General features: G+C 44.0%; 1 protein-coding gene across 3 annotated transcripts in view; it reads right to left on the bottom strand.

Annotated features, from left to right (window-relative positions):
- Positions 1-25,581, bottom strand: part of HIVEP2 (HIVEP zinc finger 2) — a 202,410-nt gene that overhangs the window by 71,883 nt on the left and 104,946 nt on the right. Inside the window, exon 1 of one of the 3 annotated variants that reach the window (XM_054024451.1) lies at positions 4,932-4,985. The exons of the other annotated variants lie outside the window; for them this stretch is intronic. The gene's annotated coding sequence lies outside the window, so the exon portion shown is untranslated. Of the gene's footprint in view, positions 1-4,931; positions 4,986-25,581 lie in introns of those variants that run through there. 3 annotated transcript variants of the gene reach the window in all.

Below are 25,581 nucleotides of genomic sequence, written 5' to 3'. Positions count from 1 at the left end.
ATGAAGCTAGTAACAGAATGCATGTGAGCTCAGCCCTCTCTCCGTCAACTATCCTCCCACTGGGAGATCTTGAGGGGAACATGACCGGCTGAGAGTTCTCATCCCACCAGCTCTTATTCTTTAGCTAAACCCCAAAACTCAGATGCCATTGAATGCTGAGACCCCTCTTGTTGCTTGAAAGGTACAAATAATCCTTAAAGGTACCCTAAATGGATGGCTGAGGACTCCCTAAACGTGGATCCTGCGGCTGCTTCAAATTACGCTGCGGCCCATACTAACCCCTGGCTGCCCCATGGATCAGGAGATAACAAAGATAGGTTTTTAAGCAATCTTTGCCCCTGCGCTCTGCTTTGACATCTTTCAAAGATCTAAATCCTTAAATACCCAAGGTCTGGGCCAACAGGAGGGCCTACGCTCAAATGCTAATCAAAAAGAGAAAAATGACAAGAGAGAACGCAGTTAGGGCCACCTTATAACTAGAAGACACCATGGAGGAAAACTCAGGTTGCAGCAGGGGAAGGTCGCAACAGGGGAAGGTCGCTCTGCGCTTTAGCAACAGGGGGAGCACTGGGCTGAAACCAGCGCTCCCCTCGTAGCTAAAGCCCCAAGCCCTGATGCCCCCCACGGGACTGAAGCCAGGAACGGAGCCCTGGGGCTGAAGCCCTGAGCCTCAGTGCCCACTGCGAAGCTGAAACCAGGAGCAGAGCCGTGGGGCTGAAGCCCTGAGCCCCAGTGCTCCCCCCAGGTCTAAAGCCTTGAGGCAGGTGCTCCTGAGGATCAGAAGCCTGGACCCTTCTAACTACTGAGGGAGAACTTTTAAAAGACACAGATTGTGAGGATATCATTAGTGCGTTCGTGGAGCAGAAGTCAAGGAAGAAATATGTGCATGTGTAGTAAAGTAGCACCTACCTGCTACCTAGGTGACTGTTTTAATTACATGTATTTTTGTTATTGTACTGAATAAATATTTAAATTATCATTTTCTATGAATACATGAAGGTCAGCTGTAGGCGAGGGGGGGAGCACTGAAGATGCTGTGCCTGCATGTTATATAGGGCTGGACGTCACATAGGTCTGCCTTTCATGTATGTACTGAGATCTATCATTGAATCTGTCCTTTTTTTTCTAGCAATATTTCTATCTACTCAGAATGGATAACAACCATATGGGATGTTCTTTTTAAACTAAATTGATACACATCCACTCAGATGCATGTTTTGATACTCCTATTTTGTAAGGCACTTTCTATGACTCCAGAAAACTTATATCCAGATGTGAAAGAGAAACTTCTACCTGTCTACATTTTTATATGACACTCATCATCTCACTCATATTAATACTCAGGACACCCTTGTGAGGTTGAGGCATTAGCAATTTCCATACCCCAAATGGGAATCTCAGGCACAGAGAAAGTAAGTGACCTGCTCAAGCTCACACACAAAGTCTTTGGTTGAACCAAAGACTGGATCTGCTGAGCCTTGTAACCATGAGACCATCTTTCTTCCCATGTTGATGCATTCCATTGAAGGGAAATGATCCAAAGCCACTCAGATTATAGAAATAATGTTATTACCATTCAAAATTGTAATTTTGGCCAGATAATCCCTCATTACAAATAACATTTTAAAATCTCTACTGATACATGAGGTAAAATCATATTGCCATTTTTGTCATTGATTCATATGTGTATTAAAAATGGAATATATACTGCAGAAGAGAAGAATGAGGGGGGATTTGATAGCTGCTTTCAACTACCTGAAAGGGGGTTCCAAAGAGGATGGCTCTAGACTGTTCTCAGTGGTACCAGATGACAGAACAAGGAGTAATGGTCTCAAGTTGCAGTGGGGGAGGTCTAGGTTGGATATTAGGAAAAACTTTTTCACTAGGAGGGTGGTGAAGCACTGGAATGGGTTACCTAGGGAGGTTGTGGAATCTCCTTCCTTAGAGGTTTTTAAGGTCAGGCTTGACGAAGCCCTGGCTGAGATGATTTAGTTGGGGATTGGTCCTGCTTTGCGGTTCCTTCTAAACCGGATATTCTATGATTCTATGATTTTGGTAAAGTCAAAAACCATGTATTAAATAGAATACACATTACACATATAATGCATTGAGATGGAGGTTTCATGTGTGTTGATACAAGCTATTTTTTCCTCTTTCCCAATGCATAAATCTAACTCCAAGAGAGGTGGCTTAGACTAGCTGAGTGTGCACACAGTTAGGAAACAGCACAGCTGAGTTCTAATCCTAGGCCTGCCACTGAGTAGGCAGTCATGAGGCCAAAACTTTCAAAGGTGTGTATCTATAGTTAGCACCCAAAGAAGTAGCCTTATTTTATGAGAGGGTGAGGCCCATAACTGCTACTGAAGTCAACGTGCTTTCAAAATCAGGCCACTAATTTATGTGCCTAAATCCGGCTTTAGATCCCTCAGTCTAGGCACCCACATTTGAAAACCTTGGCCCTAACATTTCTGTGTCCCAATTTCTCCGCCCATGAAATGATGGTAATAATTCCTAGCTCATTAGGGGCACTGTGAGGATTAGTTAATATTTCCAGAGCCCTGTGTTAAAGGATTACATTAATTTTGCATATAAAAATTTAAAAAATAAATCACAGACTTTATATAAATCAAGATTATGATCCAAGTCCCCAAGGTTGGGACTTTCAATGAATTATGTGCCTATAGCATAGGATAGATGCATTTAACCAATAAAAATACATAAATAAACTAAGTGGTAACGAAAAAAGCTGATAGCAAAAGGAAATAATTATTGGTCTCCTTTTGAAGATGAAATTGAGAGAGGATGTCTGAGTGGTGGATTTCACAATTGCCGCAAAAAGCTGTGCCATAATATGTAGCCAGCGTGTTTTCAGAATCCATAAAAGCAAGGGTGGGCCTTTTTTTCTTGGTTTTCATGGAGCTGCCTTAGCAATCAGCTGGAAAGGGGGACTGCTATACCTCTGCATGCTGGTAGTGTAAAAAGCTGCAAACATGCTTAACAATAGCATGGCATGAACAGTTTATTTATTACAGAGATAGCTGTAAAGTCTGATACAAACAGACAAGCGTTAAGCCTCCAGTGCACAGCTCAGAACACAGGCTTACTGACCACAACATGCACTGTATAACGCTACTTGTATTGTGTCATCTAAGACCTCCGTTAGACTGACATCCTTTACTCATTCTTCCTCCTCCTCCCCCCTTTTTTCCAGTAAACCCTCAAGTTATTTTCCTTATGTCAAGATGCCCTGGTACTAACCTGAAGTGGTGATGATAGTGACTGAACAGGAGTATGAGGAAACATTGCTATCGTAATCACTGAGATCAAGAGCTGTCAATAACTGTGTTACACAAAATGTCAGGCTAGATCACAGAGGTCCCTTGTGGCCTCGGAATCTATCTATGAATAATATTCTCAGTTCCACATAGGGTGAACATCCTTCCCTTATCATCAGGGAATCTCTTATTTATGGTCTGATCCTGCACCCACCGCAGGAAGTAGCAAAATACCTACTGACTTCAGTGGATGCAGGATAGTATCATAGGTCCCAATCCAGCAAATCACTTAAGCACATGTTTAACTTTCAGCAGGTGACTAGACCACTAAAGTCATGCGCATAAAACTAAGTCCTTTGCTAGACTGGGGCCTTAGTGCACAGTGTTCTGCATCCCAAAACAAATGGATACAGGTGAATGATGACACAGAATATGCACTGCTCACTGACAAATATATTCAATTTTAATTTTATTTTGTGTAAATAAAAACTATCCTAATTCCCTTGATCATCCACAGGCAAATTTGGGGGTTGTGGAGTTGGTTGGTTCGTTTTCCAATTTAGTGCAGCCTATCAAAATGAAGATAAAAAGAAACAGGTCCTTCAGAGGATTTATAGTCCAATTCCACATTCCAAGTTTTGCCAGAGTAAAGACTACCGGATAAGGCTCACAGTTCCCAAATAACTAAGGCCCACAGCTTTTAGATGCTGCTACTAGATTGTTGCCAATGTGCTTCCATTTAACAAATTCTAAGATTCACCGATCCTTGTGCAGCCAGGTTACCAAACACTTACACTCAAACTGACCATGGCAATACTGTTGTGGCTTTTGCCATCTGCCTATCAGCTTTACAGCTTACTAGTCTTGAAAAAATGACCTCTTATCCTCAGAAGTAACCTGTCCAAAAGAGAATTACAGCCCATTTGTGGAGAGACATGGGCTGCTGCATCTGTTGAAAAGTACAAAGGACTTTCTTTTACAGGACTCTCAAAGGAGCACTCAGCACTGAACTGAGATGCACAATTTAAAATTTATTTTTGTTCTGAAAGCTTACCAATCTTTCGCCTGAAGTAATTATGCTCTCACTCTCTCTCAAAACTGATGGCTCATTTTAAATCAACCAAAGTTCCATGCACAGAATAGCTGTGGAATTAGACCCTCTATGCCACAATAAATCATTATGGCTGTACAGGGTCACTTTATATCAGAGATCTAGACATGAACCCCACCTAAGACTGAAATGAAGTGCCCTAAAACGAAGTGGAATACACCATAAGGAAAGTGTGAAGAAAAGATTATTTCAATGTGTTAAAATCTATATTACAACGCAAAACAAACAAGAAATTCTAACATAAGGCTCTTGCTCCTTTCTGATCTCCTATTGTGAACCAAATCATACACACATTCTTAATACACCAACCTGTCAAAACATGGTGAGTTAAAGATGGCCTACTATCACAAGTTCATTGTTTTGATATACTTACAATTGGGCCTTTTACAGGGCCTGATTCTGATCTTACTTTCCCCTTTGCCAATCAGAAGTAACGCCATTGTAGCTAATGGAATTCCACTTGTATAAGTGAGAAATTGAAATCAAGCACAATGTATATTCCATCTAACACCATATTTTTAAACATATATTCTAGTTCTACTCACATTTTTAGAGGCATCAGAGAAGGTCCATTTTTTTTGTCAAATATATTACAGGAAAATGCTGTGAGTAATAGTCATTAAAAAAATCAATAATGTCATTAAAAATTAACCAAAAGAAAGCAGTAGTGTTATGTTACTAACTAGGGGGAGGGGGGGGAGGGGAATCTCATATTATTACATTGAGAAGGACAGCAATGGAAAACCTTTTTCAACTGGTGTTTCTATTCCTTCCTCTTTTACTTGGTTCAGAAGCCCTGCATAATTAATACTGTAGTACTTAATAAATGCTTATGAAGCTACTATCTCTCTACTCTTTCAGTTTAATTAGGTGACTGACTTCAGGCATACTATACATTATAATGACAATTTAATTACTTTTTTAATGAGCACACTTAAAAGATTTATAAACAGGAATAGAATAGTGTAGAACACTGAAAACTAGAAATACTGTGAAATGAAGCAACAGCTCAAAGTAATCTAATCTAATGTATCTATCTAGTATCTGAGCACCTGTAATGATAGAGACATATGCAACATAGTATGTACGGTAGACTCGTACAGAATTTTGTATTCCTCTTCAGAATACTGGTTATAATCTCCTTTAGAATTCATCTTTTTGTACATGTGAATTATGTTAGATTTAGCGGTTAATAGCCTAAAGTGGTTCCAGGAACAGTAAGGTAACTGAGCTTTATACAACCTAAAATCTATTTGTAAAAATGAATGGCCCTTTCCTTCCTTGTAAGTCCGGTAATCAGTAAATCTCCTCTCTCACACCATCCCACGAAACCCATACCCAGAAAACGTGATTGCAGAGAGGCAAATCTCCTAAACTATTCCACCTGGCATAGACAGTCAACAGTATTCAATGGGCTACAGGTTTAACAATCCTCAACCCAGATTATTCCTGGCTAGTATGTCAAAAACTTGCATGTGAAAACATTGAAAACTATCTGCACCACTCAGTGTAATAATCAAGGTCTGCTCACTTGATATGGCTATTATTTCATTTAGGGCTTAATTCCCCTCACATACATTACTGTAAATTCTGAGTAATTAATGGAATTAGACTTGTATAAATTTGGAGTAAATTAAAGAATCAGACCCTTAATTTTTACTTTAACATTGCTCAAAAGCAATCAAACTACAAAAGATATAATTCGCAATAAATATGCGGAAACCACTGTCCTTTTACTCTTCCTCATCAGGAAAAAAATAAAAGATCAACATACAGTGATGTACAGCTATTTCATAAACACAACTGGGTACTAAAAACAAACAAAACCATACAGCTTTGAACTGTTTTCCCCGAGTCAGCTACGGCTGCCACATGTGCCCTCCCATCTATGAGCAATGCCTGAACTGTCATGCATGGTTGCTTTCTTTATTGCAGTTTTTATCACAAATTGCTGTAGTGTGTTCTGCAAATAGAAGAGCGAGTCTCACACATATGGACTGATGGCATAAATCAGGGAGCAATTTACATTGATACTAGTAGCTTTTTTCCTAAGCCAGTTATTACAAAAAAGATGCATGTACCCGACAACTTTGTTCTTTATGCTGGAGAGAATTCAGCAAAGCATAGAATACTGCTCCATGCAAGCCTCCTTCAGAGTAGCACACAAGGGCCAGAGGAGGCAGGGCATGGGTGGAACAGAGAAGAGATGGTAGAGGGATCTTGCACTGCATAGATTTCCCAGCAGGGAATCCTGGTAAGTACCTCACATAGAGTAGGTTACTTCAGCCATCAGTAGCTTCTATGGAGTAGCTCTGTAATCACTCTCCTGCCTGGGGGTACTCTCTCAAATCCACCCCCGCCCTGCTCATTTCCCTAGTGCCCAGGCCCAATTAGTTGTGGCTGGTGCCTGGGGTTCAGGATTTTAGCCTTACTTATGGTGAAGTGTGAAAAATCTCTCTAGGAATGGGTATCTCTGTCTTTCTCTAAATCAGAATGTTGCACAGGTATAACAAATTAGTTTTTAAACCACTACAGTTAAATTGGTGCAAACCCCTGTATCAACACTTTTATTTCAGTTCTATTAAAACCTATTCCCAATCGATTTAAGCTAAACCAAAAAATAAGCCCTCTTAAATGAAAATAAGACTGGCTACACACAAGTTTGTGCCAGTTTAGTAGATTATTGATTTAAATTCACACCTTAGGTAATACCTGTGCAACTTTCAATTGTAAACCATAAAAGATTTGGACTAAAGAGAAAGCTTTTCCATTTGGGATCTGTATCTACAACTGTTTCTATTAATTTAAGAGAATACAACATAGCTGTGCATACTTGGCATTCTTACTGGAGTTGATGGAATCTCCAATATGTCACTCTTAACTACTAAGGAGAGGTTAAAAGAGAAAGCACTGCAAAATAACCTAGAACAGTTATGGGCATATTCAGTGTTATAAGCACTGTCAACAAACAGTTTTAAAAATATGAAAGGGGCTGCTTATGAGCTACATATAAAAATATGGCCACAATGCAGAATTATTGTGATTGTCTTTTTTTTTCCCTTACATACCCACCCCCAAATCCTTGTCTCACTCACAGGCAATGAAATTCATCAGAATGAAGTTCAATCCCACAAATTTCTAGTGTTTCTGCCTGCTTGCAATGGCACAGAAGGGAGCCAGAAAAGGTATATATTAAAGAGGGTATACTATGATACGCTGCATCATGCAGTGTTTCAAGAAGCTACTTTGTCTGCAATTTCCGTTTTCAGAAAAGTTGCGCAAAGCTTAAACAATGGATCTCCTATGGAGCTACTGTTTCATCCAGCCTCGCTGTACAGCTGATGATTGATGATGGGTCAAGAGGGCAGCAGACTTTGGGTGCACAACATTTAAATACTTTATCAAAGATGGCAAAAGGCCATGTACTATAATAACACAGCAAATACTTCCTTTTACTGTACAGCAGACAAATTCCTTCCTCTCAGTTGGCTCCATCTGCAGCTTGTGGTTCACTACTCAGAGCATGTACAAGTTCTATATTAACAAAACATACGCTTAAAAAGCCTGGCAGTGCCAGCTAACACTTCCCTTTATTCCTAAGGTGACCTGATGATAAACAGTCTCACAGTAGTGAAGAGTCATCCATGTCTGTGCCAGCATCACTAACGCGGAATCACATAAATGGACTTCTATAGATTACGAGCACTTTATCTACAGTAAAATAATACTAAACCCGACAACTTACTTTTGCTTTAAAACTAGGGAGTAAGAACAGGTCAAATCTTTAAAGGTATTTAGTAGAGCTGTACAAACACAGAACAAAAAGGTGGCCTCGCCTTTGGAAAGCGCATGCTGCATAACTCAATTCTGGGTGTGAATGACAGAGATAAGTGTGCACTACAGTGATGCATTCATATCATTACAGTTGATGCTGTGTCAGCAATTTCAAAGTAAACTCCTGCTTTCAGTGGTTTTAAATCGGGAAAAAAATGGCCCTGTCAGATAAAATTTGATGCTGGTCAGTGTGTAGTGTGTCACAACTTTAATATTACTGAGACAGTTATGGTTTCTAACAGATTGTAAGTGCACACACAAATCCACATCTTTAATTCACTGGTTCAACAAGGTTTGAGTTTAGGATAAATCTAAAAATAAAGAATAAAATTAAGAGATTTAAATTAATAACCTTATTGTATAGTGTGAAGGCCCCAATTAATAAATGCTGCCACATATCTTATTGAACCGTGAACCTTTATTTGCAAATAAGTAACTTGCCTCTGCACATTTCCTCCCCCCTCCCCCCATTTTTAAGAGTATGAAAACTTTGGTAGCTAATGTTCCAGTTAAACTTTGGGGTTTTTTTTAAATGTTATTTTCTGTAAGAACTGGGAGATATTTTGGGAGGTATGTAGATCTTGGATTTTTCTGATCTGCACATCCCAAGCTGTCTGCCCTACAACCTGATCCTAAATGGGAGACTTACAAGGATGAGTGAAAAGTTGACAATTGGGAGTGGAGGGATCAGGAGCCACATGCAACTAGAGTCAACTTCCTTTACAGACTAGATAAGATAGATATGCTACTATTTACTGACTGTCATTTATTCAAGAAGGCTTTTAAGAACAAATATTGGTTTAAAGAAAATGAGGATCCTAAATTATAAAAGTTCTTGCTAATACAAACACCATGGACTGGGAAGGGAGGATGTGGAAGCAGGAGTGCCACTGGGTTTTCCCTCATAAAACCAAAAGGGAAGTTGGGGGTAAATAACCACAGAGTTTAAAGGGAGTTTCCAATAGCCACTGCAAATGTCAGGTATCAGAGGGGTAGCTGTGTTAGTCTGAATCTGTAAAAAGCAACAGAGGGTCCTGTGGCACCTTTGAGACTAACAGAAGTATTGGGAGCATAACCTTGCATCTGAAGAAGTGAGGTTCTTACCCACGAAAGCTTATGCTCCCAATACTTCTGTTAGTCTCAAAGGTGCCACAGGACCCTCTGTTGCTTTTTGCAAATGTCAAGTGAGCTATGTAGCTAGGACCCTGGGAGTTAGGGGCCAGGCAGCAGTGAAGTCAGCAGATCCCCTGAGATCCTGGGTGAAATCTCCCCTACCCTCTCAAAGGTAGACTCAGAAGGAAACCTGGCAAGTTGAACATCAAGAGTTTCCATTCCCCACATGCGGGTTATTCCTGCATAGGGCAAACTTATTGATGTTACAGTGCTAAATTATCATCTTTGCTACTAGAAATGATGAACCTCAAATTTTACATTGTTTCAGTTCTTACAGTTACTCAGATAATCCAAACCTCATAGATCTGCAACCCCGAGTGGCAACTCTAAAAAAGAAGAGGCTTTCTCACAAGATTTCCAGTCCTTCTGGCTCTGGCAAGAACCAAGGAGTTTGAAAGAGCACAAAAATGAAAAAAAAAAAAAAACCAACAACAATAATGTTAACTACACATTTCTGGACATCATAAAAGACTTGGTTTGGGTCCAGTTTAAGGGACAGGTGAGGGTTCAGGTTGTTTCATGTTTTATCTGAACATATTTGACCATCCTCATTAATTATCCATATATGAGATTCATATTTCCCAGACACTATAGTGCAAAAAGTCATTCAATAAGAAAGGGAAGAAGATCTGAGGGGGGGGAGGGGGAAGTACTCTGTGAAGATTAACTTGTTCTGTAAGATAACATTGAAATTACAAAGAACCATCCTGAACGTGATCAGAATCTAAAAATTCACCACTAGCTTCACTGAAAGGAGGGGGAACCAAGACTAATTTATAAGTATTGATCATTGTTAGAATCTGCATTTAGGGCATGCACTGTGAGTGAAGCAACCTGGATTCTATTCCCAGCTCTTACACTCTCACATATACTTGCTGTGAGAACTGGGCAAACTGCTTAGCAGTCCTAAGCCTCCGTTTGCAAAATGGGGATAATAATATTTACCTATTCCCCTATTCCACAGAGATGTTTGGAGGCTTCATCAATTAACCTTTCTAAAGCACTCTGAGGTGCTACAAAGTACCATGATCTGTATTTGATTTGCTTAATAATTTTGGTTGGTTCCCATTTCGTTGTGGTAACAGAAATAGGGAATAGCCACAAAGTTTGCACCCAGATCCAAAATTCAGTGGTCTTTTTATCCGGTTGTTAGGCTCAGGTTCCTGTCTAATATACGTATACACATGTGCACATGTCCACGCATACACACGATCCGCAATAACTATTGCTTACGTATAAGAAGGGATTTGAAAACATGCACACTTGTTGAACAGTGTGCAGCTAAATTTTAAACCAGGACAAGAAGAAAAGTGCGTTTTAATAGCACCATAGCAAAGCTCTTTCCTTAGAACCTCATTGTTCCCCGTCATAAAGTCTCAGTGCAACGTATAACAAGCAGTACTCTGAGGCATTGCGGTATCTTTTGAATCACTGCCATTACCCGAGAAAACCCCAGGAAGTGGTTTGTATGAGAAGCTGGACCAGACTTGCTTAGGTATCAGCTGATGTCACAACACAAGTCAGTAACAATGAGGACATTGTGAAACCAGGAATAACCTCCGTTATCTTCAGCAGTTTGGGAAATCATTTCTAGCCCAACAGAACAGAGTACAGAACTTGGGAACTAGTCAAATAGTTAATTATTCACCATGGGTTTAGTAATTAATCTCAGTTTCAGGCCAAGTCCTTGTGTGCCCAGAATAACGTGAAGATCTCCAGCAAGTGAAACAATAACACAAGTCTTTGGATTCACTTCTATAAAGCAGCAATTTTTCCATAAACAGCTGCGATTAAGCAAGGACAAGCAGCAATCCAGACAGCCGTCTGTGTAAACTAATTGAAAAGGAGGGTGATTTCGTAAACCTTTCAAACCAACATTCTTCTTTTAGCCTCTTTCATCCTGTCTTGCTCCAGAAAATATTACATCCCAGGGAGTCTTTTTGATAATGCACTTTAGCTACTCCTGGGGAGCCTGATAAAGAGGCAGTACGGGGCCACAGTGGTTTTAATCCTGTAAAAGGAATATTCAGCTAGAAATGCTCCCGTGTGTTTACCATACGAAGAGGAGATCCAAACCCATAGCCCAAAGACCTCGGAGTTGTTACCATAAAAACCATCATCCTGCATTGCACAAGCACCCAGATCTCTCAGTGCTGTGAATGGGAGTTTGGGGCACACAAAGAATCTTCAAGGCCACAGCTATGACAAAAGCCACTTTGAACATAGGAAGGATAATATTTTAGTCAAATGACAAAAAGCAGCTAAGATAATGTCATTAATCAATCACAGAAGCAAGAAAAAACCCATAACCTTAAAAATGTTGATGCTCAATTTTCACCGTACAAACACCACAAACTCTTTATACACTCAAAATGGGAGCAACAACGCAAGTTGAGAGGAATCACCTCCTCAAGGCAAACCAAAAACCAGACACCTGCAAACAAGTCCACTCACTAACGCCAGAGGCCATATTTTACCATCATGTTACACTGGAGCTGCCATTTATTGAAGTCGATGGGAGCTCTGCATAAAAACTGAGAGCAAGGTATGCCCTTAAATGAAAGATGCATAAGACGAGGAAAGAAACGGAAATACACCACTACCTTGATATAACGCGACCCAAAATAACACAAATTCGGATATAATGCAGTAAAGCAGCACTCCGGGGGGAGGCGGCAGGGCTGCACACTCCGTTGGATCAAAGCAAGTTCAATGTAACGCGGTTTCACCTATAACACGGTAAGACTTTTTGGCTCCCGAGGACAGCGTTATATCGAGGTAGAGGTGTATATGAACCAGTTTACAAAGGCATGCAGAGGATAAGTAATCCAGCACAAAAGAAGGAACACTGACAAAATAAATACATCACTTTCAGTTTGCAAGTGTCAGAACACAGCAGCACATTAACTGTGTTTAAGCACTGGGAGGGAGGGCTGGCTTCCCTGCTATGTTAAAATGGCATTCCCAGTTCATTCCTTGCAAAGACATGGTACAAATTACCTCAAGATGTACTTTGCTTGATACATTTGCTGTTCTTCTCTTCAGTGGTGGGGAGGGGGGAATACAAACTTAGGCCTGGTCTACACTAGGAGGTTATGTCGAATTTAGCAGTGTTAATTCGAATTAACCCTGTACCCGTCCACACAACGAAGCTATTTATTTCGACATAGAGGTCTCTTTAAATCGATTTCTGTACTCCTCCCCAATGAGGGGAGTAGCGCTAAATTCGACATGGCCATGTCGAATTAGGGTTAGTGTGGACGGAATTCGACGCTAATAGCTCCGGGAGCTATCCCACAGTGCACCACTCTGCTGACGCTCTGGACAGCAGTCCGAGCTCGGATGCTCTGACCAGCCACACAGGAAAAGCCCCGGGAAAATTTGAATTCCTTTTCCTATCTGGCCAGTTTGAATCTCATTTCCTGTTTGGACATCGTGGCGAGCTCAGCAGCACTGGCAATGATGCAGAGCTCTCCAGCAGAGGTGACCATGCAATCGCAGAATAGAGAGAGGGCCCCAGCATGGACTGATTGGGAGGTCTTGGATCTGATCGCTGTGTGGGGCGATGAGTCCGTGCTTTTGGAGCTGCGATCGAAAAGACGGAACGCAAAGATCTATGAGAAGATCTCAAAAGCCATGACGGAGAGAGGCTACAGCCGGGATGCAACGCAGTGCCGCGTGAAAATCAAGGAGCTGAGACAAGCGTACCAGAAGACCAAAGAGTCAAACGGATGCTCCAGATCCCAGCCCCAGACATGCCGTTTCTACGAGGCACTGCATTCCATTCTAGGTGCGGCTGCCACCACTACTCCACCACTGTCTGTGGGCTCTGACGATGGGGTATTGTCGACGGCCGCTTCCTCAGAGCTGTTCGCGGACGGGGAAGATGAGGAAGGAGATGAGGAGGACGAGGCAGTCGACAGCGCTTTCAACGCTGATTTCCCCGACAGCCAGGATCTCTTCATCACCCTCACGGAGATCCCCTACCAACCCTCCCAAGGTGGTAACCCGGACCGTGAATGAGGGGAAACATCAGTAGGTAAGTGTTTTAAACATTTATTTTGAATAGAATAGGCATGGTATGTTAGCAATGGGTTTTTAATGATTAGTTTGCCCTAGGCGCTTAACTTTTTAGTCCTGGCCAGTGCAGCTACTGGAAAAGTCTGTTAACATGTCTGGGGATAGAGTAGAAATCCTCCAGGGATATCTCCACGAAGCTCTCCTGAAGGTAATGTGAAAGCCTTTGCATCAGGTTCCTGGGGAGAGCGGCCTTATTGCCTCCTCCATGGTAGGAAACTTTTCCGTGCCAGGCTAGCAGCAGGTACTCCGGTATCATTGCCTGGCAAAGCATGGAGGCATACGGCCCTGGTGTTTGCTGGCATTCACGCAGCATGCGGTCTTTCTCGGTCTCCGTAATCCTCATCAGAGTGATATCACTCATGGTGATCTGCTTTGAATTAGGGGAATTTTAGTATGGGGACTGATTGCCTGTTCCTTTAAATAACTGTAACCGGCGGTTTACAGCCACGCGGTAGGGGCGGGGAGGCGAACCGTTCATACTGAGCGGTTCGCCGGCAGCGTGCAGGGATCTTTCCCAGGACAGCCACAACGGGGGTGGGACGGGGCAGAGTTCATGCTGGCCGGCAGCGTGCAGGGATCTTTCCCGAGCCCAGCCACGTGGTGGGGGCAGGGAGGCGAACCGTTCCTGCTGAGCAGTTCGCTGGCAGCATGCAGGGATCTTTCCCGGGGACAGCCGCGATGGGGGTGGGACGGGGCAGAGTTCATGCTTGCCGGATCGCTGACAGCAGGAACTGGCCAACGCTAGGAGCATTGCTTGGAACGTGAAAGGAGGGCACTGCTGTAAATTAAGATTTAAGCAGCCAAAAGTCTACGGCTTACCATGGCCGCCTGCTAGCAGAATTCCATTGTCCGGCCCCGCTTGTGTGTACAGCAAGACCCCAGGCACTCAATGTGAAGACAGAAAATTCGACCTTGTACTGAATGCACATGTGATAGCTACTGTGCATGATCTTGTTCACAGAGAAAGACTATATTCATTGTTTGCAAAAATTTATCTTTTTGAGGAATTCACTCCCTTTTTTCCCATCCCACAGCTCCGAGTGTCTCCCGAGCTACCCCGGCATCCCCCTCCCAGAGGCTGGCGCAGATCAGGCGGCGAAAGAAATGGATACGGGACGAGATGTTCTCAGAAGTTATGGTCTGTTCCCGAGCCGAGGCGGCACAGCAGATCCAGTGGAGGGAGAACATGTCGCAATACCAGCGATCACACAGCGAACGGGAGGACAGGTGGCGGCAGGAAGACCAGCAGGCGACTCAAACGCTGCTTGGACTAATGAGGGAGCAAACGGACATGCTCCGGCGCCTTGTAGATGTTCTGCAGGACCAGAGGCAGGAGGTCAGAGCCCCGCTGCATTCTATCTCTAACCGCCCTCCCCCGCCACAAAGTCCCATCCCCCCCTCACCCAAAGTCCCAAGAAGGAGTGGCGGCAGGGGCCGTGAAAACAGTCACTCCACCCCTGCAGACTGCTCAAATTGCAGAAGGCTCTCATTCCAAAGATTTGATACGTCCTTTCCTTCCCTCCAAATGCACCTCACCCAAGCCCCTGTCCCAGTTTCATCTCCTAACTGTGTAGTTCTTAATAAAAAATACGTTTCTGTTAATTACTGTTTCCATCATGTTCTTTTAGAGGACAGTGTGTTTGAAGGGGGAAAAGGGGGTTGGTAATTGGAGAGGACAGTCACCTTTACCAGGGTACAGACACGGGGGCAGGTTCAGCAGAAGGTCACACACACATTGCAGTCACTAGGCACACTGGTCAGTCTGGGAGGTGGTTTTCATGTTCTGTGTGTGGGGGCTATGTGAGTTTGTGGCGGGGGAGGGCGGTTACAGATCTTATGCAGCGGTCCTTAGCCTGGATGACAGAGCCACACAGCAGGGGATCTGTAACCGCCCTCCCCCGCCACAAAGTCACATAGCCCCCACACACAGAGTCCCGAAAAGGAGGGGTGGCAGGCTCCATTGAAACAACCAGTCCACCACTGCGGACCGCTCTAGGAGCAGGAGCCTGTCATTCCTCGAGTTTAGAAGCATTCTTTCCATCACTACACCCACTCCCCACCACAGTCTGCGTCCCAGTTTCAACCCTTTACCGCGAAATTCTTAATAAAGAAAACGGTGTTAATGAACAAAGTTTCATTTATTTCATTTTTAAAGGTGTGTTGGAAGGGGGTAAGAGGGTTGGCAACTGGAGAGGATAGTCAACATTAACTGGGTAAAGAAACGGGGGCAGGTTCAGCTTCTGTTTAAACAAACATAATAGTCACAGGTTACCTTGGTCACTCTGGAACCTAGCTTTCAATGCTTCCCGGATGCACAGCACGTCCTGCTGGGCTCTTCTAATCGCCCGGGTGTCTGGTTGGGCGTAATCAGCAGCCAGGCGATTTGCCTCAACCTCCCACCCCGCCATAAACGTCTCCCCCTTGCTCTCACAGAGATTGTGGAGCACACAGCAAGCTGCAATAACAATGAGGATATTGGTTTCGGTGAGATCAGAGCGAGTCAGTAAGCTTCTCCATCTCCCCTTCAGACGTCCAAAAGCACACTCCACCATCATTCTGCACTTGCTCAGCCGGTAGTTGAAGAGTTCTTTTTCACTGTCCAGGGCGCCTGTATAGGGCTTCATGAGCCAGGGCATTAGTGGGTAGGCTGGGTCCCCGAGGATCACTATAGGCATCTCCATATCCCCAACAGTTATTTTGTGGTCCGGGAAGTAAACACCTTCCTGCAGCCGTCTAAACAGACCAGAGTTCCTGAAAACACGAGCGTCATGAACCTTGCCCGGCCATCCGACGTTGATGTTGGTAAAACGTCCCCTATGGTCCACCAGTGCTTGCAGCACCATTGAAAAGTAGCCCTTTCGGTTAATGTACTGGCTGGCCTGGTGGTCCGGTCCCAGGATAGGGATGTGAGTTCCATCTATAGCCCCACCGCAGTTTGGGAATCCCATCGCGGCGAAACCATCTATGATCACCTGCACGTTTCCCAGGGTCACTACCTTTGAGAGCAGTAGCTCAACGACTGCATTGGCTACTTGCATCACAGCAACCCCCACGGTAGATTTGCCCACTCCAAATTGGTTCGCGACTGACCGGTAGCTGTCTGGCGTTGCAAGCTTCCAGAGGGCTATGGCCACTCGCTTCTGGACAGTCAGGGCTGCTCGCATCCGGGTGTCCTTGCGCTTCAGGGCAAGGGACAGCAACTCACAAAGTTCCAGGAAAGTTCCCTTACGCATCCGAAAGTTTCGCAGCCACTGTGATTCATCCCAGACCTGCAGCACTATGTGGTCCAACCAGTCCGTGCTTGTTTCCTGGGCCCAGAATCGCCGTTCCACAGCATCAGCATGACCCATTGCCACCATGATGTCCACGGCGCGGGGTCCCATGCTTTGTGAGAGGTCTGTGCCCCTCTCAGACTTAACGTCCTCACCGCGCTGCCGTAGCCTCCTCGCCCGATTTCTCAGCATCTGCCTCTGAAAAAGGTGGATGATAAGGCGCGAGGTGTTGACAACGGCCATAACTGCAGTGATGATCAGAGCGGGCTCCATGCTCGCGGTGTTGTGGCGTCCGCGCTGTCAACCACCAGAAAAGTGCGCGAACTGATTGCCCGCCGGCGCTTTCACGGAGGGAGGGAGGGAGGGAGGGTTGAATGACGACAGTTACCCAAAACCACCCTTGACAAATTTTTTGCCCCAGCAGGCATTGGGGGCTCGACCCAGAATTCCAGTGGGCAGCGGGGACTGTGGGATAGCTACCCAAAGTGCACCGCTTCCAATGTTGATGCTGCCCCGTTAGTGTGGACTCACAAAGTCGAATTACTGTCTTTAGTGTGGATACACACGTTCGACTTTGTAATATCGGTTCCACAAATTCGCTTTAAGTAAAATCGAACTACTCTCGTAGTGTAGACATACCCTAACATTCATTGCTTTACAACGTACCTACACCACTGCCTGACACTTAGTTTTGTTTGCTTTAAAATAGCTGTGAGGAGAAGGTAAATTACACTTTTGACCAACTGCAATCCCAAAGCATTTGTGTGATGATAACCCATCACACACCGAAAGCTGACATTTCTATAATTGGCATTTGCTGAATGCAACAGCAGTCTCCACAAACACAACAGTCTTTTTATTGGCAACCTCTGTAATTATCTCACTCTTGTTCACATGGAATCTCCTTTCTCTCTTTAGAAGAAAGCAAATCTCCGCTTACCGCAGACACAATAATGTAATATAATTCAGATTATGCTCCTAATGATTATTACTGTTAAACAATTAAGGATTTACCTTAAAAGCCAATATAAAAGTTTACAATTTTGTCTCTGGAATCTGTTACAGAAAAGAGTACAATTCTGACCTTCAAAGTCAGTGTTTCAGTGCCTCTTTGATGTGCTTCAGAACAAAAGTTCAAGCTGCATCTCATTTCAGTTTGTCACATTTTGTTTTTGTGTAAATCTGAAGAAAGAAATTGGAGAGAACAGCCAGGGTTGGCAGTGCTTCCCCTGCCTTCTGCTTTTCCGTCTGTTGATGCTGACATGTGCAGTGCACTTCCTTCTGCCCCCTCCTCCCCCCCACCTTTTTTTTTTTTAAGGGTCACAAAGGCATTTATTTAGAAGTTGCATTCCCATCCACCCACCACCAAAGGCTAGGCTCCCTGTGGTGCTGCCACGTTACAGTAAGAGCCCACAAAGGGAAAGGTTAAAATCTGTGCTCCTTTGGCAGGCACAATGAGCTCAAAGCAAGCAGTTTACCCTTAACATAAACCTACTTAAACAACACAGTGCCCACATTTTCCAAACAGATGTTAGGATTTCATGCCTAGCCTAGTGACTGGTTGGTAGGAATGCAGAACTCTTAACATACCTCTGATTTTCCATTCCTACCGTTTACACATCCCATTATCAATTTTTATAAAGGGGAAAAAGGAGATTCCTGAAAGAGATTGCAGTTGTGAAACAAACTTTTGGTATCATTTAAACAGCTGATGCAGTAAATTGCTGGAGAAATTGTTAGACGTCCCTGGGGAATATTGGCTGTAATGATACAAGAGGAACAACTAGTTCAAAAACAAACTGTATTTTTTAACAGTGCATTTTAAAACAGGCTCATTATTCATTTTACTGTTAATACATGGTTTGGATTTGAACATGTGGTTCCAATAACACTTTCTTATAAGACTTCATGTTATCAGTAAACTTGCAATTGAAAGCTAACACATTTATAAACTTTTATTTACACTGTAGTCAGACCAGAACAAACAAAATGAAGTTGCAAATGCCATGTGTCTGGGCATTTAAATTATAGTATGGTAGGTATAACCATTAATTCCTGCCAAATCTAGATTGTAGCTTCAACAGAAACCAGAGCTACTCAAGTTCAGTTCTCATGATCACCAGATGGTAATGTGTGGCTATTAATCAGGCCTCTTAGAAGTGAATATTGTAATAACCATATCCTGCTATCAATTTTTGTGCAAGCTTCCCATTATCTTTTCTGGAAAATACACAAGTAGAACAATGGCTGGACTTGGCCATAAATGCAAAAACTATGAAAAATATATTTAAATTATTAGAAACCCCATCAAATTTGCTGTTTAGAAATTAAAATCTCTTTCAAGTGAAAATACAAATATTTTAAAGAGGAAAACAGGTGGGCCACGATACAAAGGGAGGGGAAAGAGAATGAGTTTCTCTGGAAGTGAAAAAAATATCTATTTTTGAAAGAGTGAGCACAGAAGCATAGAAATTGGGAGGAAGGACCACTTATTACTCATCTCCCAGCCAATATAGGAATATTCTTTATAGTATGCTTCCCAGTGCTTTGTCCAGATTATTTTTGAAGTACTCAAATAGGGTTACCATATTTAAAAAATAAAAAAAGAGGACACTCCACGGGCCATGGCCCCACCCCTTTCCCACCCCCGGCCCCACCCCAACTCCACCCCTTCCCCACCCCAATTCCGCCCATTCCCCGCCCCTTCTCCAAAGTCCCCGCCCTAACTCTCCCTCCTCCCTCCCAGCCCCGCAAAAAGGGCTGCCTGAGTGCTACCGGCTTCACGGTTTGCCAGGCAGCCTCCAGACCCTGCACCCCCGGCCGGCGCTTCCCCAGCGCAGCTGGAGCCCGGGAATGGAAGCGCCCAGCCGGGGTCGCAGGGTCTGGAGGCTGCCCAGCAAACCGTGAAGCCGGTAGCGCTTGGGCTTCGGGCAGCTCCCATGCCTCCGGATCCTGCGCCCCAGGCCGGGCACTTCCCCTCCCGGGCTCCGGCTGCTGTGCTCCTCCCCTGACTCTTTGGCTCTGTTTAAGAGCTAAGCTGCCCGAGCGCTACCGGCTTCGGGCAGCCCCCATGCCTCTGGACCCTGCGCCGCCGGAGCAGAGCAGCTGGAGCCCGGGAGGGGAAGTGCCCAGCCAGCGGCTCGGGGTCCGGAGGCAAGGAGGCTGCCCGAAGCCGGAGTGCTCGGGCAGCTCAGTTCTTAAACAGAGCCGAAGAGTCAGAGGAGGAGCACAGCAGCTGGAGCCCGGGAGGGGAAGTGCCCGGCTGGTATTTTTCCCGGACATGTTCGGCTTTTTGGCAATTCCCCCTGGACGGGGGTTTGATTACCAAAAAGCCGGACATGTCCGGGAAAAAACGGACATCTGGTAACCCTAACTCAAATGATAAAGCTTCCACGACTTGCTCTGGGAGGTTGCTCTGCTGTCCAACAGATTTCTCCAGTAGGATTTTTTTTTCAGATACGCAACTTTTAAAATTCCTTTTGCTCAGTTTCACCGCTTATAACACCTCCTTACACTCCCTGAAGATTACCACTCCCTCCTGGGTGTTCACAGCTTTGAAGTACTCGCACAGAATGATATTTAATTTAAAACCAATCAAAGTGGAAAAATGTACCTTATAAAAAAGCTTAATTAAAAGGAGAACTCTGATCCTCTGATATAGGGCCAGGCTGTGTGCCTGTTGTAGTCAATGGCAAATCTCCAGTGGGAGCAGGATTGAGCACTTGATCAAGACTCAAGAGAGTGAAAACAGGCCAACTTTCCTATTTGAAAAAAGGCTATCTTTAAATCAGCAACACAGTGGTTACATTAGTAGCTTTAATGATATAACACTGAGCTCTGGAAGATGGAAATCTACTAGAGAAGCAGCTTTCTACATCAACCCCAGAAAAATGGATATGGATCCTTACTCATTTTACATCATTTCATTATACCAGTGTAATCTAATGCACCGTCACACTCTCCTCATGTTAGCCAAGCAGATATTAAATATTTTTGCACCCCCTTGCAGCAGAACTCCTCCTCTTAAGAACTCCAACCGCAGTAAATTATTTTTTTGTCTTACTGAAGCCTGAGGGCCTGACTCTCCACAGCCTTATATCTTGCATAGTCATTCATACTCGTACAAAGCAAGCATAAAACACAACCAAATCAGAATGGTATCATTGTCCTTCTGAGGAGTAGCAGATGTCAGGGCCTTGTGAGTTGGTTTCCAACTGCAGGAGCAATATGTAATGTGCAATCAACTTATTTTCTTAGCGAAGCTTATTTATTTATATTGAATACATTAGTCCCTGAACAGAGGTGATCACAAACAAAAGCATGCAGGCAAACTTCTCTTTCAGAAATCCCAGCCTAAACTCCAAAGGCTGATTCCAAGAAAGTAACTCTGCACCAAAAATTGACTCTTATTAGGGAGATTAAGGCAACAGCTCCCTACAAAAGAAACTACAACACTCACACAAAAAGCTAACAACAATACAACAGCTCTTCACAAGCTACTAAAAAGACTTTGTAAGACTGTGTAACAGCAGCATCCGGTGACTCTAGCTATAACATGATCATTTTACACCCACCTAGTGTAAGCGTAAACAACTACACAAGGTAGGACACTTAGGTCCTGAGTGTCTGCAATGGAATAACAGCATCAAAAACAAACAAACAAAAAAACAATTACTAGCAAAGAAATGAACTCCTCTCTTTTTTTTAAACTTGATTGCCCTCACTGCCAACTGATCGGGTAGCAATCATCCACGCTATCTGAGAACAAGAAAGGGAGGACAAGTTGCTGGCAGAGATGCACCTTATGCCAGCGTGCTACAGACCACTCTGAGTGACTGCAGTTTAAGAACGCTCATTTGGATTTTTCTCTCCTTCCTTGACTAGATGTCAGTGGGATTGTGCTCCCTACATGTACTCTGCTTCAGATTAGATGCGATGAGCCTAATCGCTCCCATGTTGCCACATAGCTATTGGTCCAGATTTTTAAAGCTACTTAGGCCTTGCTGCACTCAGTATTGTAATGCCTAACTGATTTAGGAGCCTAAATCTAATTTTCAAAAGCGATTTAGGCATTTAAGCATTGCAATGCTGAGTGTCATAGTGCCTAGAAAATCACAGGAACAACTGTGCTCTATAAAGCTAAAATAGGTGCTAGTCTCCTATACAATATCTGGGAAGAGATAGGCACCTAAGAATGCGATTCAGAAAGCCAACACGCTAGCTGGGGAGATGCCTAAGCTATCCAATGGCAGATGCTGATGAGAAGTTTGTGTGCGAAGCCCCACGCCTGTATTTGAGATAGGTGCCTAAGTCTAGGCTGCAGGGAGGCATCTGCTTAGTGATCCACAAATGGGAACCCGTTGCCTGGAGTCAGGCTAGTTAGGAACCTAGAAACGTTTCTTGAAGGAATGATATAGACACCTGCTTCGCTCTACATAAAATGGCCAGTGGTAGGGGTGTGCACTTTATAAATTTAGCTCAGTGGTTAGAGTGATAGTCTAAATAGAAATTAGGCTACAGCAGTGGTGGGCAACCTGCGACACGCGGGCTGCACACGGCCTGTCAGGATTATCCACTGGCGGGCTGCGAGACAGTGTGTTTACACTGACCGTCTGCAGCTTCCAATGGCCACGGTTCACCGTTCCTGGTCAATGGGAACTGTGGGAAGCGGCAGCCAACGTGTCATTGTGGCCTGCGCTGCTTCCCGCAGCTCCCATTGGCCAGGAACGGTGAACCGCGGCCGCTGGGAGCTGCGGGCGGCCATGCCTGCAGACGATCAATGTAAACAAACTGTCTCAAGGCCTGCCAGCAGATTACCCTGATGGGCTGCGTGCACCCCGCAGGTTGCCCACTACTGGCCTAGAGAGTGAGAATGACTCTGTAGTCCAGTTGTTGGAGATCCTGGGTTCAGTCCCCCTGCTCTAATCACTCCATTATTTATCCAGAGTGTAACAGTTTCAACAGGAGACACCGAGGGAGCCCAACATCAGAATATTCCATTGCTTAGTGGTTAGAGCACTCTCCTGGGAGGTGGGAGAACCTTGTTCAAATCCTCTCTTCCCCCTCTGACAGAGAAGTGCGGCCTCAGCTGGAATATGGTATCCAATTCTGTCTGCCATGCTTTAGGAAAGATGTGGCTAAATTGAAGAGAGTCCAGAGGAAAGCAATAAAAATGATAGAAGGTTTAGAAAACCCGACCTATGAGGAAACGTTAAAAAACTGGGCACGTTTAGTCTTGAGAAAAGAAAACTGAGGAGAGACCTGATAGTTTTCAAATATGTTAAGAGCTGTTATAAACAGGATGGTGATAAATTGTTCTCCCTGTCCACGGAAGGATGGACAAGAAGTAATAGCCTTAACCTGCAGCAAGGGAGATTTAGATTAGATATTAGGAAAAAATTTCTAACTTTAAGTAGGGCCCTACCAAATTCATAGTCCATTTTAGTCAATTTCACGATCATATGATTTTGAAAATGGTAAATTTCATGATTTCAGCTATTTAAATCTGTAATTTCACAGTGTTGTAATTGTAGGGGTCCTAACCCAAAAAGGAGTTTTGGCCGTTCGCAAGGTTATTGTAGGGTGGGTTGCGGTATTGCTACCGTTACTTCTGTGCTGCTGCTGGCAGTGGCACTGGCTTCAGAGCTGGGCAGCTGGAGAGCGGCGGCTGCTGGCCGGGAGCCCAGCTCTGAAGGCAGAGTCGCCGCCAGCAGCAGTGCAAAAGTAAAGATGGCATGGTATGGTATTACCACTCTTACTTCTGCGCTGCTGCCTGCAGAGGTGGGTGCTCAGTCAGCAGCTGCTACTCTCTGCCCACCTAGCTCTGAAGGCAGCAGCGCAGAAGTAAGGGTGGCATGGAAATTTTTATTCCCATGCTATTGCCACACTTACTTCTGCGCTGCTGCTGGCTGGGCACCCGGCCAACAGCCGCTGCTCTCCAGCTGCCCAGCTCTGAAGGCAGCACAGAAGTAAGGGTGGCAATACTGTGACTGACCCTAAAATAACCTTGCAACCTCGCCTGCAACTCCCTTTCGGGTCAGGACCCCCAATTTGAGAAATGCTGGTCACCCCCCGTGAAATCTGTATAATATAGGGTAAAAGCACACAGAAGACCAGATTTCACAGGGGGAGACCAGATTTCACTGTCCGTGACACATTTTTCATGGCTGTGAATTTGGTATGGCCCTAATTATATGCATTTAATTTCAGTGCTACCTGGGACTCATTGTACTATGACCCCATGCACAGAACGACTGCTCTAGTGCATGATATTTGTTGGGAATTATATCACAGTGACAACTAATCATTATATATAGTTTCAACGAGCACCCTGGGTGCCTCAGTCCTCTCAGGGGTAAAGAGGATACACAGGGCACGCACTGCACACAGTACAAAGAAGGGCAGAGGTAACAAAAGATCCATCCTGCCTCAGGCCCTCCTTACCCCACTGCCTTCAGTGAAGAGGGCCTGTTTGGAGGAGACATCGCTGTCTACTAATCAATGAAAACATTTATTCAAGTCAAGATATGCTGTTGACGTGAGTCAGCTGCATAGCTTAAGGGCATTCTGAAGCATGAGGCTGAGTAGTGACTTAACCACTTCTAGGAATGCAAAAGCTTATGATCATGTTAGTTCTTAACCATCTTATTAAAACCACAGTTAAGCACTAGAATAGGTTACCTATTGGCGGTGATGGAATCCCTGTCATTAGATGTTTTTAAGAACAGGTTAGACAAACACATGTAAGGGATGATACAGGTTTACTTAGTCCTGCCTCAGTAGTGGGGGTGGGGGGGTGGACTAGAGATGATCCCTCAAGCCTGAGGTTCCTTCCAGTCTTCCATTTCCATGATTCTGGGAACACGAAAGCCCCAATCCTGAAAGGTAATCCTGCATGCAGGTAGACCCTTGAATCTTCAGGTAACTCTGCTAAAGTCATTGAGTCTTCGCATGTGTTCTGTTCTCCAGTGCGGGTCAGCTTGCATGACCAGGGCTCAATATGTGTTGATTATATTACCAGAAAGCTTTCAAGTACCATAAAGGAAACATAGGTGGGAAAATTCAATACACTTTTTAAAACACTTTGTTTTGTACTCTATTTTGCAGTGGGGGAAAAACAACAGATTACTGATATACATTTTGATGTTCTTATTAAGTTTAGGGAAAAAACAACCAAAAGCAGTACTGTAAAGCAGTATCATTAAAAAAATAAGGAATTGGAAAAAGGATCTTGCTTGGAAGCCTATTCCAGATCTTAACTACCCTTATAATTTTCAAACTTATCCAAAACAATTTTAGAATTCAGCACCTGATATTATTAACCTGTCATATTCAGCTTTCTGTTTTCCTTCCCAAACGATGGCAGCTACAGCTGTGTGCATAGAAGGAGCCAGTTATACATTAAAGCACAAAAACAGTTTGCTTATAATATTATTACAAGATACAGTGGTCACCCTAAAGCAGTGTTTCTCAACCTTTTTGATACCAAGGATCGGTTTGCTCCCTTCCTAAATTGCATCAGTGACATTTCAGGGACTGGGAATGATCCATTGAGAAACATTGCCCTAAAGCATCTGTCAATTCTGCCTTAGCTCATTAGATAGTTACCTCAGTGTCCACAGTATTCCCTATAGGGAATATGCAAAATAATGTAAATATTAAGATGAAATATTTAGCGAGGCATTTTCTAAAACGACTGGCAAGATTTTAAGGATCACCACTGAACACAGAGAGGCTCTCCCAAGGAGACAGGGTTTTCATCACCAAGGCCCTAATCCTACAATGAACTGTGTGCAAGTGGACCTCCTTATCCACATTGAGTCCACTGCAATCAGTG

Source organism: Malaclemys terrapin, chromosome 3 (assembly GCF_027887155.1).
Source record: "Malaclemys terrapin pileata isolate rMalTer1 chromosome 3, rMalTer1.hap1, whole genome shotgun sequence".
Lineage (NCBI taxonomy): Eukaryota > Metazoa > Chordata > Testudines > Emydidae > Malaclemys > Malaclemys terrapin.
The sequence above is the reverse complement of the archived record's forward strand: the minus strand, read 5'-3'. Positions and strand labels throughout refer to the sequence as shown.